The sequence below is a fragment of the Neofelis nebulosa genome, chromosome 18, assembly GCF_028018385.1.
Source record: "Neofelis nebulosa isolate mNeoNeb1 chromosome 18, mNeoNeb1.pri, whole genome shotgun sequence".
In the NCBI taxonomy this organism is placed as follows: domain Eukaryota; kingdom Metazoa; phylum Chordata; class Mammalia; order Carnivora; family Felidae; genus Neofelis; species Neofelis nebulosa.
The window spans coordinates 33,660,556-33,681,072 of record NC_080799.1 but is presented as its reverse complement, the minus strand read 5'-3'; the positions used below and the strand labels follow the sequence as shown (position 1 = coordinate 33,681,072).

The following is a 20,517-nucleotide window of genomic DNA, read 5'->3' as shown; positions in this document are numbered from 1 at the left end:
ACACCATGATCTGAGGGGTACAGAGTATCTCCTTTTGTGGGTAAAATCTAGAATATTCACCAAGTGTGCCTCACAGCCACCAACCAATCCTAATGGATGCTGACTACTGCTCTCACACACTCCTTTCAGCCTTGGGCATTATTAAACCAGTTCCATACTGTTGACCCTTACATTTCCAATTACTCGCTATTAGAAGCAATGATGAAATGAGCATCTTTTAATTACACTAAAACTTTGCACACATCCATGATCATGTTCTCAGGATAAATTCTGTAAGTGGGAATTCCTAATGAGTAAGAACATGTTTTTACTTCATGATACTTACAACTGAATTGCTCTCCAAAAAGGTTTTATTCACTTATATTCACATTAGCAGAATATAAGATGACCTATTCTCTCCCACAACCTCACTAACAATAGTATTGTTGTGCCTTTTATCATCAGTATGCCAAGTTCAAGTGCCATTTTACTTAGTGCATATTTCTTCAGTGACGATGAGGTTCAGTTTTTTCATGTTTTCTGGCCATTTGTTCTTGAGTATGTATTTGTGTGTGTGTGTGTGTGTGTGTGTGTGTGTGTGTGTGTGAATTGTGTATTGGTGTCTATTCCCCCTTTTATCTATCAAATGTTCTTTCTCTTGTTTATTTGTGCATGTTCTATCTGTGGAGGGTTTTAACGTTCATGAGCATTGCGTACATTTTTCTAAATTTGTCTTTTGTCCTTTTTTCTATGCTTTTTTGCCTTTCAGATTTTCAAAATTGCCTATGTTGTCAAATCTTTCAGTATTTTCAAAATTCCCTTTTCATTGGAGAATATATATCCCAATATATAGGCTTTTCAACTGAAAGCCTAAATTTTCTTCTGGTTTTCTTTCTTTCTTTCTTTCTTTCTTTCTTTCTTTCTTTCTTTCTTTCTTTCTTTCTTTCTGTTCTTCTTTCTTTCTTCCTCTCTTTCTCTCTTTCTTTACATTTCCATCTCTGTTCCATTGACAACTCCTGTCAGGTGGTGATGGAGCTAACTTTGTTCAAAATGGTTAGCCAGCTGCCAGCACCATTTGTTGAAAGAATATTTTCTTTACTTGCTAGTGCAAATTAGCACCTTTGTCCTCCTGTATTTATATTTATATTTGAATATGGTCTTTGCTTCTAATTCTGTTCCTGTTATGAGGATTGTGCCTATATAAGACCTTGTGAGTTTAATTATCATTTCATAATAAGTTTGGGTATACATTTTTGGACAGATACCTCCCTAACATTATGCTTTTTGGAATTTTTATTGGCTAGCTGGCCATCCATAAGCACTTATCCTTCCAGATGGACATTTGGGGTCAAGTTTCCAACAAATGTTATGTTTTGATTTTTATTAGAATTACGTTACACTTATGTTCTTTGGGTGATAATAGACACCCTTACAATGTTGGGAAAATGGCTCATTTTACTTTACTTGTGTCGAAGTCGGGTTTTTTTGGTTCTTTGGTAGGATTTGGTGGTTTGAGTCCTATAAATCCTTGACGCATTTCTTGCCAAGTTAATTCAAAGTTATTTGTTGCCATTGCAGACTGTGATTATACTCCCTTTCCTCCCCCAGCCTCTCATCATTCTGCGGCATTAACGTTTACGGCTTTTATAACTGGCTACCTCGCAGAGCTCTAACTCATCTTAACATTTTCTCTGCTGGTTCCTTTGGATAATACAGGTAGGCCATCATTGCATTCAAAAATAATAATAGTAGGGGTGCCTGGGTGGCTCGATCAGTTAAGCAGCCAGGTCTTGACGTTGGTCATAACATTGAGCCCTGTATCGTTCTCTGCCCTGAGTGTGGAGCCTCCTTGGGATTCTCTCTCCCCTTCTCTCTGCCCCTCCCTTACTCATGCACTCTCTCTCTCTCTCTTTCTCTCACTCTCAAGATAAATAAACTTAAAAAAAAAATTGCATCCCCACCCAAGAGGAAGGCGCTGGGGTGGGTTTAAAAAATAATAATAATAATGGTAATTTTGTCCCCTTTTCAATATTTATGCCTCTTTCTCTATTTCTTATCTCTATTTCTCTATTTCTTATTCTTACCCATTCTCCAGCATGGGTTGGAGAATTCAGATGCCCATGGGCCCAGGCAGGTAACATTAATGCATGAATTGGGCCAAACTGAGGCCTTTGGCAAACAGAACACAGATCTTTTCTCAAGGGGGAAGTCCATACTTAGCTCCAGCCAATTTTTGCTGTTTGGGGAATAGCTCTCATGTTGACAGATGGTCAGATTTAAAAAAAAAAAAAAAAAAAAAAAGTATGCCAAAGATCATTTCTAATGTGAAATCTGTAAGAATCTTAAATGTTGAAAATGAATTCAACGTTTTTAAACATCAGACAAGTCAAATGTGGACTGACAGTTAGGTTCAACCCAGGCTCACAATGTGCCCCACTTTAGCTGAAGCTTCCAGAATTTAAGAATATATTGAGTTGGACTACTAAACGTTCTTGCCTTATCTTTTATTAAATTAGCAAAAGTGCCTCCAATTATTTGACCAGTTAGCCTTTTTGTAGTCTCTTGGGTTTATTATTCTTCATATTAAGCCTCTGACTCTGTCCAATTAAAAATTTTTTTAATGTTTATTTTATTCTTGAGAGAGAGAGACAGAGCACGAGTGGGGAAGGGGCAGAGAGAGAGACACACACAGAATCCGAAGCAGGTTCCAGGCTCTGAGCTGTCAGCACAGAGCCCGACACGGGGCTCGAACTCACAAGCTGTGAAATCATGACCTCAACCGTCGTCAGACACTTAACTGATGGAACCACCCAGGCACCCTAGCCTCTGTCCGGTTTAATAGGAGTATTGCAGGAAGAAAGAAAGTTGACTTCTGTTAGCTGATATGGTTTTCTTCTGTGACCTGTGTGATGAATCCATACATTTTCTATTATTGAACTATCCTTGCATTTGTGACTGATGGAATTAAACTGTACTCAGTCATGTTATATCATTCTTTTAAATATACAGTCGTGTTCCATCTTCTGTTTTATTTAATGATTACGAAATAGGAGGCACTCAACTGGTTTTTTTTTTTAGCAGCAAGATTCACCTATTGCCCCTCTGTCTCATACTGCCACTGTCCCCTACTTGATTTCCTCTGGTAAATAGTGTAATATGCTGCTTTGAGGGAAGGGAGGGGCCGTCACACTTTATCACACCCACTAGATATGCTTGTGCATTGGTAGATGATGGCTTGGCTTTTGTTTTGCTGGGGGAACGAGGTTAAAGCTAGATTGTTCTCCATAAAGAAATCTTATTTTGGGGGTGCCTGGGTGGCTCAGTCAGTTAAGCGTCCGGCTTTGGCTCAGGTCACAATCTCACGGTCTATGGGTTCAAGCCCCGCGTCAGGCTCTGTGCTGTCAGCTCAGAGCCTGGAGCTTGCTTCGGATTCTGTGTCTCCCTCTCTCTCTGCCCCTCCCCGACTCATGCTCTGCCTCTCTCTCTCTCTCTGTCTCTCTCAAAAATAAGTAAATGTTAAGAAATCTTGTTTTTTAGAGGCTCTGTGATTGGGAGAAGACCTTAAACAACAGGACAGAGACGTGTAAGAGTATCTGCTGTGGCTTGAAACGTGGTTCCTTTCTCTGATGTCCCACCAAACTATTAATGAATTATCTACTTGTCTTCAATGTGCTGTTGGGTTGGATCTTTTGGGGCAGTGTGACAAAGTGCTAAGCAGCCACTCCCTTAGACCCGGGCCCCGGGCGGCTTTATAGGGCTTTGCTCCGTCCCTCTTTTCGCCACACTCCTCCCCAGCAGGTGGGGACACCACAGGCCCTGCAAGTAAGCGCAGACCTATCTGGGTTGGGAATTCTGGGGGCCTGCATGTCCCCTGCCTTCTAGACCATGTTCTGAATAGCCAGGACCCAGAATTTTCTACCTAAATGGTGCTAGCCTGTACCCAGCACTGGTGCCGGCCTCTTTCCTAGGTCCATCCTCCCCAGGGAGAACCACACTACAGACATTTGCACCCCTGGGCCTGATCAGTGACCAAGCACAGTGGGTTGTGTGGAGTACAGACGAAGCCCGGACACGCGGGCTGGAGTGTCTGCAGTATTCCCACAAGGCCCATTATGATGTAGGAAGGAGCCAGGAGCCATGAGGAAAGGGCATTCAAGTGTCTTTACAACAATAATATTTCAGACCACCAAGGAGCTTGAAAGAATTATAAATCCAAGCTTGGCTCCCCAAGTGGTTAGGAAAATACATTCATCAACGGAGAAGTAGAACAATTTTTTTTTTTAAGTTCTTATTTATTTTTGAGAGGAAAAGGGAGCGCGTGTGCAGGAGGGGAAGGGGGAGCGGCAGAGAGGAGGGGAGGGGCAAAGAGAGAGGGGGAGGGGCAGAGAATCTGAAGAAGGTTCCACACTGCTGACAACAGAGAGCCCAAAGTGGGGCTTGAACTCAACGAATCGTGACCTGAGCCACACTCAGACACTTAACTGACTGACTGAGCCACCCAGGCACCCGGTTTAGTAATTTTTAAACACAGTTTTATTTATAGCTTTAAATACTTTAGCCATATGGCATATGGCCCCCTGGCCCCACAGTTGCTTGGGGGTAGCCCACTGCTGAGGCTACCCTTCGAGGCCATCTGGGCAAGACCACAACAGGAAGCAGTGCTGGGACTTTTGTAACACAAAGAGACTGAAGTCACCAAAGAAATAGGGGAATCCTTACCTCCCTATCTATACGGGTCTCCTAGCGCTGCCATAACAAATACCACAAACTGGGGAGCAAATATATGCGTTAACAGCTCTCCATAGTTTGAAGACCAGCAGTCCAAAATCAGGCCGTCACCAGGGCCGTGTGCCTTCCAGAAGCTCTAAGGGAGAACCTTCCTTGCTTCTTCCAGCTTCTGGTGGCTGCCAGAAATGCCTGAAGTTCCTGCCACATGGCTGTGTCACTCCAATCTCTGCCTCGGCATTCACATGGCCTCTTTCTTCTGTCCCCGTGTGTCCTCTCCTCTTCTTAGAAGGACACCAGTCATTGTGTTTAGGCCTACCCTAATCCAGTAGGAGCTCATCTTAATAACTATGTCTGGTGGGGGGGGGGGTGCCTAGGGCCCCCCCCATCGGTTAAGCATCTGCCTCTTGATCTTGGCTCAGGTCATGATCTCACGGTTCGTGAGTTCGAGCCCTGCATCAGGCTCTGCGCTGACATTACAGAGCCTGCTTAGGATTCTTGCTCTATCCCTCTCTCTCTGCCCCTCCCCCCCCCAAAATAAAAGACCCTATTTCTAAATAAGGTCACATTCTGAGGTTCCAAGTGGATGTGGATGGCGGGGGGGGGGGGCGGGGGGAGGCGGGGGGACGGACACCAGGCAGTGTAGCCCGCTATCCCTACGTAGGTTTGGTCTATAATAATCTCGTTCTCTCCCATAGCGTTTCTGTCTCTCTCTTCCTCTCTTCTCAGTATTTGTTTATCAGGGTTGGGTTAGATTTGTAGAACTAATTAGGACACTTTTAAACTTTCTCAGTCCCTAGGAACAACTAAATCACGTAGAAATTATCTCTTACCTTGAGGTTTGCCGGAATTTGCCCCCCACCCCCCAAATCATCGGAGCACACACGTTTCATCACAGTGCCCAAGACTTCTTTAGCAGTCTCCTTTATGACTTTTTGTCTACTTGGGTTTTCTCTGCTTGCTCTTGAGTGAATTATGTGGCCTTATTTTGGCTAATATTTTATCAGCATAAATTTCAACATAGGCTCTTCGTTAGCTTAATCTCCTTCCATGTCTTTGTTTCTAGTCCCTTTTAGACTCAATCTAGCACTATTTATTTGTATTTTGTTTTCCTTATGCAACCTTGCCAGAAGTTTCTCTCTTTTATTGGTCTTTTAAAAGAATTAGGTCTTGGGGCGCCTGGGTGGCGCAGTCGGTTAAGCGTCCGACTTCAGCCAGGTCACGATCTCGCGGTCCGTGAGTTCGAGCCCCGCGTCAGGCTCTGGGCTGATGGCTCGGAGCCTGGAGCCTGTTTCCGATTCTGTGTCTCCCTCTCTCTCTGCCCCTCCCCCGTTCATGCTCTGTCTCTCTCTGTCCCAAAAATAAATAAAAAACGTTGAAAAAAAAAAAATTTAATAAAAAAAAAAAATAAAAAAAAAATAAAAGAATTAGGTCTTTGATTTTTCTTACCAACCCCTATTGTTTTTCTGTTTTCTAACTTGCTTACATCTGCTTTTTTTACTTTTCATTCTTTCCTTCTGCCATCTGTAGAGTTATTTTCGTTTTTTTTTTTTTTAAGGTTTATTTAATTTTGAGAGAGAGAGAGAGAGAGAGAGCGTGAGCAGGGGAGGGGCAGAGAGAGAGGGAGACACAGAATCCAAAGCGGGATCCAGGCTCTGAGCCATCAGCCCAGAGCCTGACGCAGGGCTCAAACTCATGAACTATGAGATCATGACCTGGGCCGAAGTCGGACGCTCAACTGACAGAGCCCCCCGGGCGCCCCTATTTCCTTAGTTTTTATCTCAGGGCTTAATTGCTCACTTTTAAACATTGTTTTATTTAATTACAAAATCATTCAAGCTTTCTCTTTTCTCCAAGGAGTAGACAGAGAGATGAACACACTGTGAGAATGTTGTAGGTGGGGAGAAGCGCCTGGAAATAGAAACGACCACGCACGCACTTCTCTGATGGGGACCTGGCTGTGCATCCAGAAAGCCGGGTGAGCAGATAATGCATCACTGCTTTTCTGCTGGTGCTTCCTGCTAACCAGAGGGCCCACATGGTCCCTAATTGCTATAGATTGAATGTTTGTGTCCCTTAAAATTCATAGCTTGAAAACTAATCCCCAGGGTGCCTGAGTGGCTCAGTCCGTTAAGCGTCCAACTGTTGATTTCGGCTCAGATCGTGATCTCACGACTCGTGGGATCGAGCCCCCGCCTTGGGCTCTGGGCAGACAGCACAAAGCCTGCTTGAGATTCTCTCTCTCCCTCTCTCTTTTGGCCCCTCCGCCACTCATGATTTCTCTCTGTGTTGTGTTTTAATTAATTAATTGTTTGATTGATTTTTTTAAATAAAGAAAGAAAACGAATCCCCAGTGTGATGTAGCCCAGATGGGATCTTTGGGAGGAGTCTAGGTCATGAGGGTAGAGCCCTCATGAATGGGATTAGTGCCCTTAGAAAAGGGACCCCAGAGAGCTTTCTCACCCCTTCTGCCATGGGAGGATACAGAGAGGATGACCATATATGAACCAGGAAGTAGGCCCTCACCTTACACTAAATCTATCAGCACCTTGACCTTGGACTTCCAAGCTCCAGAACTATGAACAATACGTTTCCATTATTTATAAATCACCCGACCTTGATACTCTGTTATAGCAGCCTGAACAAACTAAGATTCTAGTCAAGGACGGGACTCCCATCTTTCCAGCAGTTGGTACTGTAAATATCCCCTGGGCCTTTTGCAGGTAGTGGTCAGTATAGAGGAAATACAAAGTTTGGGGGTGGAAACACAAAGGTCAACTGCCAGACCTCCCTTCTTCAGTGGATGTAGATCTTTACTCCTCATCAGTTCATTGCAGAGTCTCAGTCCTAGACTCCCGTTCCTAAAATGATACATAATAACAAACGTCTACTGATCTTTCCCTATGTGCCAGATACTGCCGCTTAGTTCATTTTTTTAACAGCTTTATTGGAGTAGAATTTATATACCGTTAGATTGGCCCATTGTGAGTGTACAACTCACTAATTGTCAGAACATGTATAGAGTTGTGCAGTCACTATCACAATCCGGTTCTAGAACATTCCGTCACTTCCCAACGCCACCTCAAACCTAATTGCAGTCAATTCCCACTCTCCCTCTCAGTCCCAGGCAACCACGGAACTGCTTGCTGTGTCTACAAAATTGCCTTCTCTGTACACTTCAGAGAAATTTAATCTTTCAATCCATGATCTTACATCTGGATTCTTTTCACTCCATATGTTGCCGAGGTTTGTCTATGTGGTAGCATGTATTGGCATTTTGTTCCTTTTTTATTGCTGAGTAGTATGACCTTGTAAGGATAGACCGCGTGTTCTGTATCTAGGTACCGGATGATGGCCATCTGGTTTGCTCCAGCTTCGTAGCTACCATGAATGACACTGCTGGGAACACACACACATCCAAGCCTGTACGTGGACATACCTTTCATTTCTTTGGGGCAGATACTTTGTTGAAGTGCCGGGTGGTACGTGAGCTTATGTTTCACTTTTTAAGAAACTGTCAAGCTGTTTTCCAAAGGGGCTGCGCTATTTTATATTCCCGCCAGCAATATAGGAGGCACCGGCTTTCTCCACATCTTTGCTAACACTTGCCATTGTCTGTTTTCCTGATTACAGCCATTCTTGTGGGTGCATGGCAGTATCTTAGTTGTGCTTGCTTTTTGTTTTGTTTTGTTTTTAATTGAATCCTCCCTCCCACCAACAGTGTATTAGTCAGGATAGGCTAGGTGATGGCAGTAAGAAACAACCCCCAAACCTCATTGGCTTAAAACAACAAAGATGTGTTTCTCACTCATGCTATGTATCCAGTGATGATTAGAACCAGGGAGGAGGGGTGGTGCTCATCACAGACACTCAGGGACCCAGGCTGCTAGGAACCCCTGAAGTTAAAAAGCAAACCGCACACCAGCTTGCAAAGCTTCCCCCTGGTGGCAGGAAATCACTGTCATCATTTCGCTGGCAGGCAAGTCACATGGGTGTGGTTCGCTTCAAAGTGCATAAAAAGTATAATATTGATTTTATCACATACCTAGAGAGGAAGGGGAATTGGAATATCTGTGAACAGATTGATGGCTTTTCACAAATACTAAGAGGAAGATACTATTATCACTATTTTACCAACCTCAAAGGTCAGAAATGAAGTGCCTGGGGGGAGGATTCATAGCTAATAAATGGAACCAAGTCACTCCGACTCCCAAGCCTGCGTTCGCAACTACTACATTAGTTTCCATTGAGATACTGTTAACTACGGATAGATTTTTGAGACATCCCCATTGGGGGAGGAGGTGAAAAATTTAGGCACAGGCTTTACTTGATGTCACAGTGGGATAGATCACAGGTCTAGAGAGATCCATACTGTGGTCACCAAGTTCTATTGGATATTGGCTTCTGCTTCAGACTGGGGCCCATGTATTCCCATCTCAAATGGTAGAGAAGACCCATATCCCGTCACTACCCTTATAACCACAGGTCGTATCCTTCTGCCCGCACCCCAAGCAAGTAACATGTTTTGCTCCAGAAAAATCAAGACCCAAGAGCCCTGTGTGATTGGATCCAATCAAATAAACTTCTTGGAAACCAACAGAAATGCTGATAGAGGGTCCGTTTTAGTGAGTAGGCATAGAATCAGGTAACTCCTGGCAGGCTTGGTGCGAAGGTGGCTGGGGGGTTCCAGGCATGTGCTGAGTGCCTTATGATGCCCAGGCATGCAGGCTGTAGGCTCAGACCTCTGTTGGCTGGCCATGAAACCTGTGCAAGGTGCTCCAAGCCTCAGTTGCCTCCTGTGTAAACAGGAATAATGCGCAGGAGGATCCTTTCCACAGGGCTGCTAGGATTTAATCAGAAAACGTGTGAAAAGTACTTAGCATGGTGCCTGGAACTTAGTAAGGTTCAATGTTGTGTTAATAATACCAATAGCGTCTTGGGTGCCTGGGTGGCTCAGTCGGTTAAGCGTCTGACATCGGCTTAGGTCATGATCTCACGGTTCATGGGTTCGAGTCCCACATCGGGCTCTGTGCTGACGGCTCAGCCTGGAGCCTGCTTCAGATTGTGTGTCCCTTTCTCTCTGCCCCTCCCCGCTCATGCTCACTCTCTCTCTCTCTCTCAAAAATAAACATTAAAAATTAAAAAAATAAGATACCAATAGTGTCTTAAGTCATCATCAAAGCATTGAGGTAGATGGAGACAGGAAATTCTCCAGATGTGGTGCTCAGGGATTCGCTGGTCTTTGAAGCATGTTCTTGACTGATGTCATCCTTGGATAACCTTACCCACCTCGGATCATACCCTGCTTCTGTCAACACTGGTCCAGGGCCATGTATGATACATGGAGGCAAAGGGAGGTAATTTGAGAAAAATAAGATAAGAATAGGCAGGAGAGACAGTAATTTCCTGGAGTGTAGAAACAGCATAGCACTGTGGTTAAGAACACAGTTCTGCCTTTTTACTAGCTCTGTGACCCCGAGCAGGTCACTTACCCCATCTGGCCTTCTATCTAGGAGAGCTCATGAGGTGAGGCCATCAAGGCAACTTTACTTTTGTCTTATCTTAGCTCTTTCAAATTTCAGTGGGGTACATCCTTGTCCTGGCCGTGCATGAAAACTTCAGGCAGGCACCATGACTTTGCTTTTCATGCCTAATTTTTTAATTAAAGTCCTATGATTTCTAGGTCACAGATTAGTCTCATTTCCCAAATCAGAGTGTCGTGTCCAGTATGTTAATCAACACTTCAAACTTTATTTAAAAATAAGCCTCCTCTCCTCTTCCTCCACCTGAGGCCCACCATAATGGGCCACTGGCCTTCAGGAAGAAGGAAATAGACACTGTCTTCCCCCAAAATGTACACACAAGAGGTTGGAAGAGAGAAGATGTAAGGCAAAATGAGGGTGGGTGGGTGGGTGGAGTTCCTACTTGACTATTAGAACCCAAAGATGGTGTCGCCCCCTCTCGGTATGCTCAAGTATCACACGGGGTAATGGGAGGGTGGTGGACAGTCCCCAGCATTGACAGGGTAACTCACACCAGGGACTCACTAACACTCCTCTGAGTCTGATGATCCGCCTCCAGCCTCTGTCTGATGAGGGCTCAAGGCCCTTCTAGGCCGCCCTGCGAGACACTCTCTAAGGTGACCCATTAGGCAGCTTGCTCACGTGAGGCCACAGGAAAACACGTACAGTCTTCGCCAGAATGAGCGTTGGGCTCATAAACTTCCTGGCCACGTCTCTCACCCTCTGAACTTCTCAGAAGTGAGTCAGGCACGGTTCCCTGTGTCTCCATCTCTGCAGCAACAGGATGGCTCATCAGACTCTCCGTAGTATCTCAAAGAAGCCACTCTCCCCAGGCTTGAGATGCACAAATAGGTTAAACACCCCCACCTTGCTCACATACGTGTGTGTGTGTTGGGAGGTGGATGACAGCATGGTGTTTGTAAAAAAAAAAAAAAAAAAAAAAGTAGTAAAATCCTCTCTTCATACCTATTGAGTCTTTTACATCTTCTTTGTGGTTTAGGGGTTTGTGAATGAGGGATTAGTATTTGAAACTGGTTGTCGAGTCTTTGCTGGGAAAAACCTACATCCACACCTGGCCACTCGCTTTGCAATTTCTGTTCAAATCTCCAAGTCTTGCCGGAACCTCCTAACTTACCATCCTATTATGTGTCAAGTGGGGATCTCATTCGTAGCTGCCCTGTAGGGTTTTTTTTAGGAGATGCAGCCACATAAATGCTCAGTGCCAAGCGCTGAGCGGAGTGCCCAACGCTTAGAAAGAGCTCAGCTACGTGCTGATGGTCTTGGCTCTGAACCCCCTCGCTGAGCTGAGCGCATGCGTTCAATGCATGTTAATGATGACTTGTAAATAACTATCTCAAGGCAGAATAGGCTAAGGGCTAAGTAAGCACCTAAGTTCCATACTGTGGTAACCAAGCGAAGCGGTAGGTAATTCTGACGGATACCGTGGGGGAGGCCTCAGCAGAGTGTTTGGGATTTCAGTAAACAGAGAAAGGAGCCATTGTGCAAGTGCACGGAAGCAGGCTGGTACGTGTTTCTGGAAGATTCCAACAGGGCGAGGAAAGAGCTATCACTTGTGGGTGGGGCTGGGCTGTTGGTTTGGCCAAATCATGCTTTATTAGGGGCCGGCTGGCTCTGTTAGGGACTCTGTCAGCTGCACATGATAGGAAATCAGCCTTGACTGGCTTACAACAGCAGAGGGGAGATACTGGCTCCTGAAAGCTCAAGGCTGAAGGGCTTGTCCACCTTTAAGTGCAGCTGGACTCAGGGTTCGAAGACCATCACCAAGACCTGTTTTTCTCAGCGCTGATTTCGTTCTCAGCCACGTTCCTCCTGGAGCGGCCAGATGGCTGTGGCCCTTGCGAGGTGCCCACCTCCTGTGCCAATCCACAGGGAAGGTCCGTGTGTCTTGTGCCTAGCATTCCCAGAAGAAATCCTGAGATTCAGGGTCATTGGCCTGACCTCAATCCCATGCTGACAGGGAGTTCCGGGCGTGGTCCGGACCCAAGCGATAAAACTGACAGATACAGACTCTGTGCACTTAATTTTGACTCCAGGAGGCTGCTCTTGAGCTCAACTGCCTGACTCCCCATCCTGACTCACCAGCCGTCTGACCTCGAGCAAGGTAATACTCAACCGGTGCCTCACTTTCTTCATCTGTAAAATAGAGATCATCATGGTCCTTAAGTCATAGGGGTTTTTAGAAAGATTAAGTGAGCTGTTGCGATGTTCTAGAACAGTGCTTGGAATGAGCTGGCCAAGTGCCGATTCGGTGATCACTGTTGTCCCTCCGGTGATTTGACCTGGTTGCCCCGTTGCTTGATGTCTCTTCACAGTTGTTCCAGGTCTTTCCACCCCAACTTGTCTGTCACGGTGATGTGATCACTGCACAGTTCAAGCGCACTACCCAGTGAGAGGCAGAGCAAAGCCATAGCAGGCTTGGAACACAAGCTGCCTTGCTCCCTACCAGACAGGTCCCCATGCCTGAGGACAGTCCGTTTAATTCGTAGCTCCAGGTCTGCCATGGAAACGCTAGCCATCTCTGTGTTTGGCAGCATGGGAGAAACCAAGAGGAAAGTCTACCATTTGGTCCCTTCCCTTAGGGAGTTTGCAATCTAATCTAAAAGACCAGAACACTCTGTCAAATACAACCTGAGCCAGGACCCATTCCCCGAGGGAAATGCCAAATTGTCCAGCCAGGGCGCTTATAGAGTGACATCCTTCCTCTCCGGCTCCCTCTCGGTTATAACGTGAATGAGAATTTAGAAAAAAAGAAACGAAGGAGACAGGATCAGGCCAAATCCCAATGTCTGACTCACCTGCTTCGCTCCTGGACCACACTTAACAAGAAAAAGGACAACCCTTTTTCACATAGTACCAGCGGGGTAACCTGAGAACATCCATTTAGCGCATCTGTCCCTGTGAAAAGGACCTTTCAGTGACACTGAGCTGAGTGTATCCTGCTCTATTTATAGGCACTGTTTGTTTAATTTGAGTCCGGTCTCTAAGAATAAATAATGAACTCATCCTGGGGACAAGCCAGAACCTACAACTCTGAGGCGACCCGTAAATCCCTTATTCCTTTCCTTCTGGTTCTAGAAGGGAGTTTGTAGTTCAAAAGTGAGCCACCTTTTGCTAGCTGGGTGGGGGTGGGCTTGACACCCAGGCATGTTTGGAGATTTGGTTTTATGGAGGTTTTTCATGATGGGTTGGGGGGGAGATTTTTTGGTATTTGATTTGGGGTTGGCGATTGAAGAATGAGGTCTTGGAATCTCTGTCACCTCCGAAGGAGGGACAAAGACCAAATAGCTTGAGCCCTTGGTTGGTTAAATGTCAGATGCAAAACTACCCATTAGGACCCAGATGTCCACTGCAGACCCCAAAAATCAAAGTCAGAACCTCAACGTGCTGGTGACTCAGAAGAACCCACATGTTCTTAATGGAGACAAACTCCTCGAAGGTACCGCTGAGTCTGAAGGGGATGACCCAAATTAAACCATTGGGTTTGATTCAGCACATTTGCATACTATGGCTCTCTGCCCCACCCCACCCCCCATTCTCCCTTTCCAGGAATTTATCCTTAAGAAGGTAACCAGCTTCTTTGGGAAGGGAAAGAACAGTGTCCATTCATTGATTTATTCTTCCACCGTCTGCAGACTCTCTATTCTGTGATAGATACTATTCTAGGCATGGGAGATGCCTTGATGGAGAGGACAGGGTGGTCAGCCAGTGACGAGGTCTGATTCACTTTGAAAGATCCAGCCTCTTTGCTGTCTTCCAGCTGAGTCAGGCCGGCTGTAACGTGCTTTCCCAGCAGACCCCGAGTTCCATTCGCTTTTCCCCCCTCCCATTCAAAAACTGTTTACGAGGCTCACTCTACAAGTTGGGCAAGGGGTTGGTTTACTTACACCACTGGACACGGTAGTGAGGTAATGAGATCATCCCCGCCTTTCAGAAGTTTGGAGTCCAGTGGGGAAGATGAGTCTTACTCAAATTATCACCTAAATATAGATATTATTACAAATGTTGTGGAGTCTAGGAGAACGAAGTTCAGAGTGTCTTGTGAGGGACTAACAGAGGAATGATGGATCTGTTTGGGTGAGCGGAAAACCATCAACAGCAGAATACTTGAGATGCTCCAGACGGCATGCTGTCTGCGGAGTACAGGAACAACCGAGGTCTGTCTGCCGATGTGCTTTTGAGTTCCCGTTCTCTGGGCTGAGCCATCCACACTCACCGGATCGTCCTGAGGACTGTCACAGACGAGCAGATCTAGGTAGCCTCGAGGAGAGTTTGTGTCCATCAAGAACATGTGGGTTCTTCTGAGTCATCAGCACGTTGAGTTTCTGACTTTGATTTTTGGGGTCTACAGTGGACCAGGCGAGACATTCTTCTTCGGGGACATTCTTCTCTCTCTGCCTCAGTGGAGAAAGGAGGAAACAATTCCACCCCACGCTGTTTCCGTGCTTTTACTTGTGAATGGTGGTGTTGCCACCATACTTAGACACCTGGATGGACAGGTGGCCCCAGGTGCCTCTCTACAGTTTCATGCCCTCAGATGTTCACATGCATTGGCCTAGGAAAGGAGCCATTGGTGCTACCCAGGTCCCGTTCCCTACTAATTAGGGTGCGACTTTGAACGCATCGCTCTGCTGCCATGTTTTGGTAAGCACCAAGTTAAAGCCAGGACAAATGTAACAAGTTGCCCTGCTCCAGAAACGTTTACAAGGTCATTCAGAAAAGACTTCTCCTTCGTTGACCCAGCAAATATGTATTGAGTCCCTCCACTATGGCGGACACAGAAGGAGGAATTACGAGGGACACACATCAGTAGGACCAGCGCAGTCCCTGCTCTGTGGAGCTTACAGTCTAGCAAAGGGGGAGAGATACTCAAGCCATCAAGGAACACAGTAATTTCAGATGGTTTTTACGCCCCAGGTAGGTCAGAGAAGGCTTCCAAGAAGGTGTGATGTTCAAGCAGAGTCCTGAATGATGAGATGGGGCCAACTCTGAAAAGATTTAAAGGAATTCTAGATCCTAGAAAAAGAGCAAGTGGAAAGGCTCTGTAGGAATAAGGTGACTGATTGGCTTGTCTCAGGAATGATCGATAAGAAGCCTGGAATGGCTGAATGTGTGGTGAGTGATAGGGAAGCCAGCGTGTAGAGTGTGAGTTTTATTTTGAATGCAGAGGAAGCTGGGGCACCTGGGTGGCTCAGTCAGTTAAACGTCCAACTTCGGCTCAGGTCATGATCTCACGGTCTGTGAGTTCGAGCCCCACGTCAGGCAGCTCGGAGCCTGGAGCCTGCTTCGGATTCTGTGTCTCCCTCTCTCTGCCCCTCCCCCGCTCATGCTCTGTCTCTCTTTCTGTCAAAAATAAATAAACATTAAAAAAAAAATTTTGAATGCAGAGGAGGACTTTGGCAGGTAAACAGATGACCCTTTAGCCTGTACCTCCCCGTCTACCTGGGGGAGAGTCTGTTGCCTTGGTGCAATTTTGGGAACGATGGACCCAGGATTCGTAGAACTCAGAACCTCAGGTAAACGTACAGACAGAAAGAGATGTTGATGTTTGCCTCTTTCTGGATAGGAAAGAACTGTCACGTCTAACCTCAGGGGCCTTCCTGAGTAGGGAAAGATCAAACAAAGTGAATAAAGTGCAGAACAGCCTCCTGCTTGCTGCTCAGCAGATCCATTCCATCACCTTTTGGGTCCAGTGCTTGAAATCTCCTGTGGGAAACCACTGCTTCCCTGTTCTTGGGAATCTGGTTTGGCTTAATCGGATCAATGTGTATTTCACCTTCCTGCCCCATACCAAAATGATTGGCTTGGGGATGGTCATACAACCCAGTCATAGCCAACGAAACACAGGAGGACACTTCTTGGTAACTTGTGGCAAAAAGAAGGTTCCTCTCTCTTCCTTGGGAGCCACCAGTATGAGGATGTGAGGTCTAGACCCACTGCTGCAGCCATTTGTGATCACGGGGGAAGATTCTAGAAGTGCTAAAGATTGTTGGGGAGCACAGAGTGGTGCCCGAGGTTGAAGCCAACACCACAGAACACGGAGCCGAGAGAGGGAGAGAACCGAGTCTTTGGGATGGCACAAAAAACCCCTGGCTCGAACCCTACCCGAAGCCTGACCTTTTGCTAGGCCTTTCGGTGGCCTCAGCCAATTAAACAATCTTTATTATATAACCCCGTGTAAGTAGGGATCTCTGAGTCTTGCACCATAAAGAACCGATTTGATGCAAACCTTAGAATAGGTACCTGACAGTTCCAAGGGCCTCCTCTGCGCCCCGGGGCCTCTAGGAGGAAGTGAGCCTGTTCCAGAACCCAAATAAAAGGTCTCACTTCCCACTTCTCTATTTCAGGGTTTCCATGCCTCCCGTCTCCATAGCGCTGTGACTCTCTTGGAGAGGCGGAGGAACCAGAGAAGGAGAATGGGGCCTGTTTCCAGGCTGCGCTGCCACGCTGAATGGCTGGGGAGGCTGGGGGGCTGGTGGGAGAGGCGGCTCCACGCTTGACATTTCAGGATAGAGATAACAGGGTAAAAATAAACCCCCAAGCGCCTGTAGCCGAGCTCTCGCTTCTCTCCTTCACAGTTCTCATCTCTCTTGGCTTTGGGGCCAGAAAGGTTCCTTTCAGGTCACGCTGGGCCTGTCTCTCCACAGCTCTGGGGTGGGGGCGAGTACAGGGAGTCAGTTTACGCCAGTCCACACCTGCAAGGCCACCTCCGGGAAGTCCAGGGATTCCCTCCATCCTGAAGCCCCCCTTTCGATGTTTGCAAATATTAATCCTTGACATCTTTGTCCTCATCTGATACTCGGGTTGCTGGGTCACATGAGCAAGGCCAGGAGCCGGGGTCTCCATTTCCCAAGAGTCAAGAAGGGCTCGTCGGGAGCCCCACAGCCAATGAGTACTGATGGATGCTGATGGAATCCCAGGGCCCTCTCTGCCTTTCTGTCCCAACCAGAGGTGCAAAGAGCTGGAGCCCTTTCTGCAGGCCTGTGTGCACCCCATGACTGCCGGGGTTGGGGGCAGATGGAGGCATTCGTGCCACCTGCTCCGTAAGTATCACCCTGTGCTGCCCAACAGCCCCGCCCCTTGGTCCCTTCCCTGTCCCACATCCCCAGAGTCTAGTATGTAGCAGTGAGTCATTTCCTTGTTTACTGTAGAGACACGGCTGGGACGATACGGCGCTGAGTGGCAAGCCTTGGTTCTGCCCTGAAGGTTCACAGAGACCCCCGGACCTCAGTCTTCTCATCTGTAAAATGGTGCCGAAAGCGGACGGCCGTGTAGGACTGTTCCCCGGATGAAATAAGCCGTTTCGTGCAACACACTCAGCCTGTGGCTACTACTTGTTCCTCTGAACTTCGGAGCTTTCATAACTTTTCCTGTGCCCATGTTTGCGTAGGGTGACGATGCCACTCACCTACGTGGGTACGGCAAACCCCTTGGGTTCTTGCTCTCCCAGCGGCCAAGGATTTGCACTGAACCATTGCATCAGTTAAGACTCGTGGTTGCAAGTGACCGAAGCATTGATCCTTACTAGATTACATGAAAGGGGAATTCGTTGGCTCCGTGGGGAGCTCTAAAGGCGGCCAAGGGTAGAGGGCTGGCTTCAGGCACCGCTGGATCCAGGGATGGAACTGATACCATCAGGATCGGGTTTCTCTCTCTCTTCATTTCTCACCGCCCCCCTTCCCTCATTGTTGGCTCCTTCCCTGTGGTGGCAGAAATGGCTCTAGTCTCATCTTCTCAGGATCAAGGCCAGTGGGAAAGAGCCAGCCAGCCCCAGAATTCCCAGCAAGAGTCTCCATGCATCTCTCTGCCCTTCCCGGAGCCCATCCATCGCTGTGGCCAGAAGAATGGGATGCCCAGGGGAAGCCAGGCTCAGATGGCATGCCAGCCCTAAAGCCACCGGGTAGGTCTGCTCTGCTCAAACCCCAGATCCAAGAGGACAGATTGGTGGTTGTCCAGAGGGAAATCAGGTATGGCAGCCACCCACACTCTATGGCCGTGTGTCCCCAAGTGGACCTTGAGGAGCTGACTTCTCGAATCTCAAGAAACAGAATGGGCTACGAGTGGGTGCCAAGCCAGGCTGAGTGGCTCCGAAAAAAATTAAAAACTCCCATCTGAGCCTCCTTGGGGGCCAGCTGCTGACCAACTCGACCAGCTGACCTTGAACGGGATCCTTCCCTCAACTTGACCCACAGCCTGCCAGGGGGAAAGCTGGCCTCCTGGATCGAGGGGCTGACAGGCTGGAGACTTTTCCAAAGCGTTTGTCATTCGGCAGGGTCCAGCAACCACTTTGATTATTAGTTACTAATTATTTGTCTTTCCTGTAAAAAGGAACCAGCCTTTAGTGCAAAGTCCCCCTCCCCCACCACCCCCAGGGCTCACAAAAAAATAATCACAATGGGGGCGCCTTGGGTGGCGCAGTCTGCTAAGGGTCAGACTTCAACTCAGGTCATGGTCTGGTGGTTTGTGGGTTCCAGCCCAGCATCGGGACCTGTGCTGACAGCTCAGAGCCTGGAGCCTGCTTCGGATTCTGTGTCTCCCTCTCTCTCTGCCCCTGCTCCGTTAGAGCTCGCTCGTGCTCTCTCTCTCTCTCTCAAAAATAAATAAACCTTAAAAAAATTTTTCTTTAAATAATCACAACGAAAAGCAGCCCTAGTAAATTGCAGGTAGTCGCTCTTACTTGTTCTCAGCCTGGGGATTGCCGTTTGCCCCAGTCAGAAGGAAGGTTAGCAAGTTTCCCGGAATGTAAGGACAGACCCAGCCCCAGCTTAAGACTTGATGGACTCAAGACAAGTAACACCAATTAGAAAGGGAGTAACTTCCCACCAGGCCAGTCGGGGTGTTTAGCGCTAGCGAACTGCCTTTTGCATTTGTTGTCTGCACCATCTAGAGCCCTGTCACGTGCCGCAAGCCGGTGGCGTGTGGGTCCCACACTTCGCCTGCGAGAACACGGTTCATGCAGTTAAACCCTGCGACCACAAAGACACCCTAGCCGCTCGCTTCCCTCTCGCCTGTCCTCTCCAAGCCTGCCGCAGAGATGGAAAAGAAACGGAGAAAGACTCCTTTTTAAATAATTATGGTCATTATGTATGCATTTCCAGGGGGCGATTCTGGGAATTATTCCTAAAAGGCTGCAAAGAATTTCTTCTTTTGATCTCGATTCTGAGCCGGAGAAAACCAAATTAAAAAAGCAAAGCAACTGAGAATTCTCAGTGGGGAGGAAGCTCGGGGGGGGGGGGGGGGGGGGGGGGGGGGGGGGTTGCTGCCAGCAGGGTCCTGGGGCAGAAGAAAGGGAAGGGAGAATCCCCAGCACCTTCCAGAGAGGAGGCTGAGGTTGCATCGCTGGTGGTGTTTCCTGCGAGGCTGGCTTCCTTCCCTTCCTTCCAGGGCCCAGAGGAGAGGTCCCCTTGGAGTTGCTGAGAGCCTGGTGGCCGCACACGTGGCGGGCCAGCCTGCCCCAGCGATGGCCCTGACTTGCGGGGAGCCTCCCCCCCCCCCCCCCCCCCCACTTCTAACCCGCGTTCTGAGCCGCCACAACAAGATCCGCCAGTGTAGGCGGCAGGCAGCTCTGGGGGAAAAAAAAAACCCTCCCTTTGAGGCGCGGGGAGAAATGGTCCTGTCACTTCCCTAAATCTTCTCCTGCCGTTGCTAAGCAGCACGCCTCTGCCCCTCCACTTCCCTCTGTTCCCTGTCTGCTCTCTCCACCCTCCACCCCCTCACGCCCTCGCTCGAAGTGCGCTTCCCGGCCTGGTTCCCAACGCCCAGAAGAGTCCCGAGCCCGTTGGCTCCTGGGGCCACAGCAGGCCAGTGGCGGGGGCCTCGCAGCCCCTCTGCAGATCAGGCCCTTCCGTCCTGGCAGGAAAGACCTTGCGGAGCCGCTCTGGCTCCTCCCCACCCCCACCCCCACCCCCACCCCCATCGCAGAGCTGAGGTCGGCCTTCCCTCCCCCGCTTTCCTATTTTCCTTCCTTCCTCCCTCTCTGTGTTCCTCCCTCCTGCCCATCTTCCCCCCACAAATAACACTGAACACTTAGCCGGCACCAGGAGGCCTCGGGGAGCAGCTAGGCTCCTCAAGAGGCCACGGGAGCACCTCCGGGAGCATCGAGAGTCAGGCCCCTGAAAGCGCGCCTCTGCCCCCACGCCTGAGTGAGGGCTGTGGATTTTGTGGAGTGTGTCGCAGGAGCATTAAAGGGGGGTGGGGGGGGAGTTTGCCGCTTCCCTGCCCAACATGCCTTGACCTTCTCCACCCAGCCCCGGGTCCCCCCTCTGATGCTCTC

The 20,517-nt window shown here is 48.1% G+C and overlaps 1 long non-coding RNA gene across 1 annotated transcript; it reads left to right on the top strand.

Moving 5' to 3' along the window:
• Window positions 1-873: 873 nt before the first annotated feature.
• Window positions 874-19,448, top strand: LOC131500607 (uncharacterized). The gene is made up of 3 exons (XR_009256382.1): window positions 874-1,695; window positions 12,281-17,287; window positions 17,396-19,448. It is a non-coding gene; the product is annotated as an uncharacterized LOC131500607 (long non-coding RNA).
• The last annotated feature ends 1,069 nt before the right edge of the window (window positions 19,449-20,517 follow it).